Source organism: Leopardus geoffroyi, chromosome C2, assembly GCF_018350155.1.
Source record: "Leopardus geoffroyi isolate Oge1 chromosome C2, O.geoffroyi_Oge1_pat1.0, whole genome shotgun sequence".
Taxonomy (NCBI): Eukaryota; Metazoa; Chordata; class Mammalia; order Carnivora; family Felidae; genus Leopardus; species Leopardus geoffroyi.
Genome location: NC_059333.1, coordinates 11408905 through 11418307, shown reverse-complemented (window position 1 = coordinate 11418307; position 9403 = coordinate 11408905). Strand labels below are relative to the sequence as shown.

The 9403-nt window shown below is 44.3% G+C and overlaps 1 long non-coding RNA gene across 1 annotated transcript in view; it reads left to right on the top strand.

The window, feature by feature from the left end:
- Nucleotides 1-5313: 5313 nt before the first annotated feature.
- LOC123610621 overlaps nucleotides 5314-9403 on the top strand; it is a 31194-nt gene continuing 27104 nt past the window's right edge. The window contains exon 1 of the long non-coding RNA XR_006718228.1: nucleotides 5314-5513. This is a non-coding gene — a long non-coding RNA (uncharacterized LOC123610621). The remainder of the gene's footprint in view (nucleotides 5514-9403) is intronic.

Here is a 9403-nt window from a genome sequence, read left to right as displayed (position 1 = left end):
TCCATAGAGACAGAAAGTAGGGTGGCGGTTGCCAAGGGCTGGGGGTGGGGGGCGGGGAGTGACTGCTAATGGGTACGAGATATCTTTTTTGAGGTATTGAAAATGTTCTGGAATTAGACAGTGGTGATGTTTGTACAACTTTGTGAATATGCTAAAAACTCCTGAAGTGTGTGTGTGTGTGTGTATATATATATATATATATATGTATATTTACAAGTTTTTAAAAGTAGTCTCCATGCCCAATGCAGGGCTTGAACTCACAATGCTGAGATCAAGCGTCACATGCTCTACCAACTGAGCCAGGCACGCGTCCCTAAATTGTATACTTTAAAAGGGTGAATTTCACAGTATGTTACGTTATACCTCATTTAAAAAAGGTGAAAAGAAAATATTTGCTGCAAAGCCTCCCTGGGGGTTAAAAATAAGAGTAAGGGCGAGGTGGGGGGGAGAATCTGACCTTATTTTATTGGTGCCTAGGATGACTTAGCATCACACTCCGAGGGGCACCTTCTAGAATAAAACCATTCCTGTCCTTGCCACTGCAACATGGATCATTCTCACTCGGATCATGGAACTAAAGAATTTTGACAGCTGGGAAGGACTTTAGAGATTCTAGCCCATTCTCCCAGTTGTCCAGTGAGGATACTAGTCATAGGCAGTAGAAATGGAAGGTTCAAAGTTGCCTCATTAGTGGCTGAGCTGGACCTAAAACCTAGCATTCTTTCCATTTGATATATATTGTAGTTGTTTTCCTCCCTCTCCTCAGCCTCTCCTGACTCACATACAATTATGCATTCTACAGACCTTAATCTTTTTGCAACACAGATCTTAGGTCACCTCCTTCCTAAAAAACAAAACAACAACAAAAACCTTCAGTGGCTCCCCATTGCCCTTCATCTTCTATCTGCCACTTGGCTCCCGTGGTTCCCTAAGTGGACTATCCTTGCTGGCCCAACACACACTGTGCTTTTCAATATCACACGTTTGTTCAATTTCACATTTTGTTGCTAAGCTTTGTATATTTTTATGTCTTCATCCTCAGCCAGACCCCAAATTTCTTCAAGACCGGGATCAGGTTTTGTGTATCTTTGACCTCTGAGAATGGGGCATAATGCCATTCCTTGAACTTGTAAATCAGTTGGTTCCATTCAAGACTATTCGTCTTTGCCTGGGTAAATCCAAGGAATATCCTAGAGGAGGTCTAGTGACAGGTGGCTTTTTTGTGCCACATTTCTTTTGTTGGAGGACAAAGACTGCGTTTATTTTTTTTGGATGTAATCCGAACAGAAAGATTCTAGAAACTTCTCATGAGATTAGACTCAGTTTCAAAACAGCAAAACACACGGACTTAAAAAAAAAAAAAAAAAAGAACCAAACGTTATTTTTGAAATAACCTTTTTATTTGTTACAGAAGTAATTTGTGCTCCTTGTAGAGGATTTGGAAAATTCTGAGAAAGTTCTAGGAACATAAAGAAGAAAATAAAAAGCGCACATGATCCTAGCCACTAGGGAATATCTATTGATAATCTTTGATTTGCATAGCCATTTTTCTATGTACGCCACAGATATTGTTTCTGAAAATGAGATCCCATCCCGCACGCTGTTTTGTAACCTGCTGTTAAATTAAATGAAAAATGAAACTTTAATAGTATTGCATTAAGTGGGAAGAATTTTGTTGCTGTCCACTCAAATGATTCATGCTGATGACATAGAGAAAAAGCGACTCAATATTTGTTTTGCTTCTTTGCTTTTCTTGGTGCAGGAAAGGGTAAAGCAGGCAGAGAAGGGACAGTCCTGAGAACTCAGAAGTCCGTGCCTTTCTAGCTACCGTCTTACTGGAGGGGGTGGGGGGCGGGGAGCTGCTTTGCTGCTTTGGGCTCGTGTCTTCCCACCAGTTGTGTGAGGGAACTGTGTTCATTAAGATCCTCTTCTAGCTCTTGGCTTTTGTGAGCTTGAAGTTTCTCCCTGTCCCTTCTTTGTGCTTGTATTTCAGAGCCCTGTGTGTGCTTAGAAGGCAGGGAATGTGACTGTGTTTTTCCCCGATTTATGCCAGCACAGCGCCTGGCAAAGAACTGTCGCTCAATAAATATGTATTAATGGATGAACGAATGAGACTGTCATGAATGATGTCTTTTGTCGTGAGCATCATTAGACCACGTGGCCTGCTTTTGGAAGCACCAAATCGGAATTCTCTATTTAAGGTCTCCGAACTGGGATAATAATATAAGTAAGTGATATCGCATATCGATTGCTCTCATTTGGCTCTCTCTGGGGCCCCATTACGAAGATATTACCAGGTCCATTCCGCAGGTAAATGGATGGCCACGTCCTGCTGGCCTTCTAATTCCAGGTCTCAGGTCCTTTCTGCTACACCACACTTTCAGGCACCCCATTTTCTCTCCAGTTGGGAGAGTTAACTGTACAAGCATTTGGGCAAACTTAAAGCAGAAGTTCTCAAACTTTAGCGTTCTGAAGAATTCCCCGGGGCCTAGCGATCCACATTGAAATAATCATTTGGGGTGATTTTGAGGCGGGTGGTCTGAAAGAACACACTTTGAGGAACACTAGCTTAAAATATTTCAGATTCAGGGGTGCCTGGGTGGCGCAGTCGGTTAAGCGTCCGACTTCAGCCAGGTCACGATCTCGCGGTCCGTGAGTTCGAGCCCCGCGTCGGGCTCTGGGCTGATGGCTCAGAGCCTGGAGCCTGTTTCCGATTCTGTGTCTCCCTCTCTCTCTGCCCCTCCCCCGTTCATGCTCTGTCTCTCTCTGTCCCAAAAATAAATAAACGTTGAAAAAAAAAATTTAAATATTTCAGATTCAGGGCTCCTGGGTGGCTCAGTCGGTTGAGCTTCTGACTTCGGCTCAGGTCACGATCCCACGGTTTGTGAGTTCAAGCCCTGTGTCGGGCTCTGTGCTGACAGCTCAGAGCCTGGATCTTGCTTCGGATTCTGTGTCTCCCTCTCTCTTTGCCCTTGCTCCATTCACGCTCTGTCTCTCTGTGTCTCTGAAAAATGAATAAATGTTGAAAAAAAATATTTCAGATTCAGTATTTTGTTAAGCAGAGGCGGTGGCCATGATAATTGATAAGGTCATTAGGATCTTCATCAAGCATCAGCTTGCCCAAGCTTTGGTTTCCAAGGAGACTGGGGAATAACAATACAATAGTTAGTGTTCCTTATGGACCTACTGTGCCAGGAGCTTTTCTAAACGCTTTACATATATTCTCTTCTTTAATTCTCTTAAGAGCCCTGTGGGGTATGTCCTATTATTGCCTCCATTGTAGAAGGAAACTGAGGCTCAGACAAGGACATTTGGCTTATCTACAATCAGGTGAAGTTGATAATGGGATTAACTACTCAATTCCTACTACTGCCGGGATCAGGAAACCTAATTCTTAATTATTTGTATAACAGCCAGGGGAAACTGGTGAGTGTCATTGGCTGATAGGGAGAGTAATTCATATTTTGGCTTACACATTCATGTCCTTTCCCTGACGTGGATTGCTCTTGGCAATTGTGGAACTGGAAAACAGAACAAAACGAAACAGTGAAACAAGTGATATTCACGTCATGGTCCCTTCTTCCCCTGGGTAGGCCCAGCCCTAGAACCGGTCCCTTCCATATTCTGGAAATGATGTTGCTTTTACCTCAAAACCGAACTGCTCTTTTGGGGATATTTGAACGTTAACTACTGACCAGACATTTGATGAGAGTGGGGAATTGTTGTTGTTGTTGTTGTTGTTTTAGGTATGATACTGATACTGTGGTAATGTTGACTGCTTATATTTTAGAGCTCTATGCTGAAATCGGCATGCGTGAGACATCAAGAAGTTTTGGATTTGCTTCAGAATAATCCAGTTTGGGAAAGGTGGTAGGTAAAACAAGATTGGTTTTAGGATGATAATTGTTGACGCTGGCTGTGAACACATAAGTGTTTATTACATGATTGCCTCTGGTTTTGTATGTTTAAACACTTTCCTAATAAAGAGTAAAAAGTAATTACCTGTCTCACGTCCCTTTCACTCTGCAAGTGGATTTAATCAGTTTCGCTAAAGCACTCGAGGTTAATAATGGATTAATATGTGGTTGCTGCAAGAGAACATTTACCTTTTTAACAAGCATCTGCGATGTCTTAATCCAAAGAAGCAAATGTTTTGGAAATTTCAAGCATTATCCTCGCCTAATAGGGGATGTGTTTAGTGTCCGCTCAAACTTTCTCCTTCCCCAGTTTACCTGTGTGTGGAATCGGTCCTGATCCCTGACTTCGAGGACACTCTTCGTAACCTCTCCCTTTTCTTTTTTAACAACGCTTTCTAATGACTTTATACTGCCTAACATTCAAAACGTCTTCAGTTGTCACTCCTAGAGCCTTGTTACTTTTCTGTGAGCAGACAGCGAGTATTGTTAAGCTTGTGAACAAATAGGGGTTCCAGGAGCTTAATTGGATGTAGTTAGTGGACTGGCTAATTCACTGTTGTATCCGTCTCTCCTACGAGCAGACGGCGTGCCTGGAACACCTACTATACATTCAATGTGGTGCTGGGTTGACAATGTACAGAGATGCATTCAAGGGTGCCTGGCTTTGAGGCGCTCACTAATTTTAGGAGAGAAAACAGTGCTAAGTGAATAAAGCTAAGAGGTTGAGGACTTCATGGAGAGGGCGAGACTTCTGCTGGGCCACGCAAAATCAGCCCGAGTTCATCACCCACCCAATTAACATCGGCGTCGGGGAATTAACTGGTTAACCCAAACCCAGGAACCTTGCCATCTGCCTGGCCCAACACGCGTTCTGTGTTGTTGGTATTGGACTTCTCGCTCTCTCTCTCTTTTTTTTTCATCTGAAATCTCCATTTTCCTTGCCGTTTGTAACTCCTGCAGGATTTTTCTTAAAGCCTTCCCATGGCACCGTTATCTACACCGCACAAAATGAAGCAGACCTCTTTCCTGGGGACGCAGGGAGCCGCGGGGTGCTGGAAAGGAATGGGTGGAAGGCAGAATGACAGCCTGGACATCATCCCTTCTAGGATATAGCCCAGGGGCGTTCCCATTCTTCTGTGACACATATGCCTGCATCCTCAGGCTCCAGGCGACCGACGGTCGGTGTGGACAGCCTCACTCATGTTTACCTGCTCGGGCAGCCATTACTCACCTCTTCCCACACACCCCCACCCTGGCACACAAAGCCACAGAGTGACAAAACAATTTAAAAAAAAAAAAAAAAAAAACCTCCCCCCCAACCCCATTCTAAAATGTCAAGCGTTTCGGTTTTGAGAAAAAAAGAAAGCTGAAGAAAGCATGACTCATGACAGGGCTGACAAACAACTATCCGGAGGTATGCTAGTGAGTCACGCTGTGGAGATCTGCCTTTATGTTGTGGAAAGGGCCCGGGATGGAAGGAGCATCATGGGACCAGCCAGTAAAATTCCACTACGCTCTGAAGCCCATTTGGAGGTGATTTCAAAACACTGGGCTTTTTCCGGCCCCGACCTGATGGGAGGCTCTGGGTACCCTCAGGTATGTCGATCTATACAGGAAGTCAGGAGGCATGATTATTAATAACTGGAACAAAATCGTTATTATCTTTCCATGCCCGATGCCATGCTGAACGAGCCCTGCTTGCTTCTGCGAGCCAGCCAGACTGCTGGATTTTCTTGAAGGGTATTGGGTTGCTAAGCAACAGCGCTGGCAGCATCCATCATGCCCAGCAATGTCAGCACCCGAGTGTGGCCCTGCAGAGCACGCTTGCACCCCTCCCCCAGCCTCCCCTTGCACCCCTCCCTCCCTCTTGCTCCCCATGAAAACGTTAATTTGCATCTTGGGGGCAGGAGCCGTGCCAGGTGATTCTGGGTCTAAAACACCACGGGGCAGCACATGAAGCACAAATATTGTTTTTGGTGGCAGAACGGGGCATGTGACGTCGTTGAAAATACAGGCTCATTTGTGTACCCACCTCATATAAGGAGTGTAGGCATAATTTAAAAGCCTGCATGTCAAATATCTTGGTGGGTTCTGCCTTTAAATCATTTTCCCTCTCTGCCCATACAGCATCTTATTTATACCCTGTTCAGTCCATATCTATCTCCCTCCCTTTGTTCCGTGGTCTCCTGGGTGATGGAGTTATTGTTTGTGTGTAGGGCTCTGTGGACAAAAGAGAGCCTATTTCTAGATGGGAGATGGCCCTGTGCTTAACGGTTGGAGGCCGCTGTTTGCAAGGCCTGTCACTATGACAGTTTTGCTCTGGAACTGCCCATTTTCTGGGCAGGGTCCCCATGTGGGCACCATCTATCTGTGCCTTTTTCTTCCTTTTGAGGGGCGCCAGGCTGAGTAAACTCGTAAAGTGCTGGAGGCAGAGTCGTAGACAAGAAAGAGTATCCGCTTTGGATCCTCTCAGATAGACCTAGATCCAAATCCTTTCTCCTCCCCAACCAGCTCTGGCATCTTGGCAAGTGACTCTCCCTGTTTCTGAAAAGGAAGTTAATGAAAACCACCTCACCGGGTTGTTGGGGGAGGGCCTGGTGTGAAAATGCATCAATACGCCTGGCCCACAGTGTTTATTAAATGGCAGATATTACAAGGATTGAGTGAATCACACATGATTCCCAGTTGGAAGGGCGTTTAAGGCGTCATCTGGTTCAGCCCTGTAAGAAATTCTAATTCCCCCGCATCTTCCGGTGGATAAGCAGGGCAAGCTGCTGGTGGATTGCCAAAGGCTACGCCAAGTTGACCCTTGGTGATAGGGTTGGGTTATAAGATCTCAGACTCCTGGTCCAGTGGTCTTTCTTCTGGGCCCATTATGATACCTACTGCCTTCCTTAAAGTTATCTTGAGGCCTTACGGTGGACTGATGGTTCTCCTTATAACTTGTTCAAGTCTGACTGGCAGGAACTTTTGACTAACTGTAGGGTTTTGGTGGTGACCAAAACATAGAATTTGACCGGAGGCCTGGAGAAGATGAAAAAAGTGCCTGAGGAGCCCATGAGGATGACTTTACTGGGTTTTCCTCTGACAACTCTACCATGCTTTATGTTACCTCTGCTCTAAAGCCATGAAACAAGACCTTTATATCTCCTCAGTTATTACCAAAAATGCAATTTTATACATTTAAAGTATCCCTTCTCTCCTCAAAAATCCGTACCATTCTTTCTTAGAGAAACCACGTTCCCTGAAGGAAAGCGGGGGCCTTCCTGGTCTGGTGTTCCCAGTGAAGGAAGAGCCAAGCAGGCAGCCCTCAGCTCGAGCCCAAGGAAGCCATGTTGGTCTAGTTGGGTGTGCAACTCCTTTTTAGGAGCCTAGAAAGAGGAACAAGGGATTGGTCTAGGTTTGTTCCAGGTCGAAGCTGGGGGGAAAAGACAATGAGCAAAGTAAATTTTGAAGGAGATAGACCAGTGCACTTGGGAGACCCAAGCTACAAGGAGTGGAAGGGATACATCGGTGGCCAAGAAAAGGATATGAGTAAGGAGGGGGGGTCTCTGTGAATCTCTCTGACTCCTAGCCCCACTGAAGGGTCCTGGGGCACCAAACCAGGAAGAGGTGGGAAACATTCCTCCAAAGGCAGGATGTGGTATACACTAACTAGAGGTGATTCGATGTCCAGGGTCAGTGACAAAATACTCATATCTAGAAAACTGGGTCAAGGACATGGGCCAGACTTACCTCTGCTTTATCACTCAGCTATGTCACTTCAAGCAAGTCATATAGCCTGGGAACCTCAGTTTCCTTATCAGAAAAATGGGGATAAGAATATATGCGTTAAGGTTGATTTGAGAATAAATGAGATAATCTACATAAAGCACTATGTACAATTCCTGACATGCAGAATAGCCCAGAATGAGTAACTCTTTTTGTTGTTATGGCCTGAGGGTCTCCCAGGAAGAGAAGCACTCACATTTGTTCTTCAGTCACAGGTTAGAAAAGCCCCAATTCTACCCCAAAACATGAAAGCCTTTTTTTTTTTTTTTAATTTTTTTTTTTTCAACGTTTATTTATTTTTGGGACAGAGAGAGACAGAGCATGAACGGGGGAGGGGCAGAGAGAGAGGGAGACACAGAATCGGAAGCAGGCTCCAGGCTCTGAGCCATCAGCCCAGAGCCTGACGCGGGGCTCGAACTCACGGACCGCGAGATTGTGACCTGGCTGAAGTCGGACGCTTAACCGACTGCGCCACCCAGGCGCCCCAAAAGCCTTTTCACTCAAGCATAGTGAAGTGGTCTGCAGAAAACTTACAATCACGGCCTTGGGGCCCAGTCCAGCTCCCTGGAAGAAACTGCTATTTTCCCAGCCTGCCGACAACAATTTCCTTCTTTTGGGTGGCCCTGAGCACAGCGCTGGGTCCTCAGGGGCTATTTGAAAATTGGGACTCAAAAAGTATAAGCTGCACCCCATGATTACACTGATTCTTCCATCAGAGAGGTGTGACTTTGAGGGGGAGCTCACATGAGATCCTGGGACTGAGCCAAAGGCGGGTGTGACTTTCCCAGACTCAACCTCTTGACAAATAAAATAATAAGGAAATACATAATAAGAGAATGCTAATGAAAAGAAAGTTAGTGTGGCCATAACAGTATCAGGCAAAATAGTCTTTAATTATTAAAGCACTATTAGAGCATATTAGGAGGGTGCCTGGCTGGCTCAGTCAGTAGAGCATGTGACTCGCCATCTGAGGGTTGTGAGTTCAAACCCCACGTTGGGCATGAAGACTACTTAAAAAAATTAAAAGCCGGGAAGTGGGTGCAACACAACAACAACAACAAAACAATGCAGTGTTAGGGAGAAAAAAGTATGTAGTCACTACATATGATAAAAGGAACAGTTCATCAAGATACGTTCATCTGGATTGCACCTAACAAGATTGCCTTAAAAAAATCTATATCAAACACTTGCATAATAACGGGAAATATTGGCAAATATTTTTCCACATTTATAGTGAGAGATTGAATGTAACTTCCATAGTAATTGATAAAACAAGAAGACAGAAAATTAGTAAGGGTGTAGATTTGAACACAATGCATAGTCTTGAACAATAAGCAACAATAGAACATATACATTTTTTAAGCAAATATGGAAAATTTATAGAAGTTGACTATATACCAGATATTTATGTTGTGAGGCCATTTTATGTAAAGTTTAAAAACTATAAAACTCTACTGTATAATGTTTGTGGATGTTATACATATGAAAGTCATAGAACGCATGTAAGCAATAACTTACAAATTCAGGCTGTGAGCTTTTCTGGACATGGAAGGAAGGAAAGGGGATGAGAGAAGGACTTATTAGAGACCTTAACAGTATCTGAAGTGTTTTTAAAAAATAACTTAAACAAAAGAAAAGATCAGCTCCTGGTCCTGGTCCAGATAGAGTTTACCATCTAAGCCTACCTCTCCTGCATAATTACACCTAAAACTTCG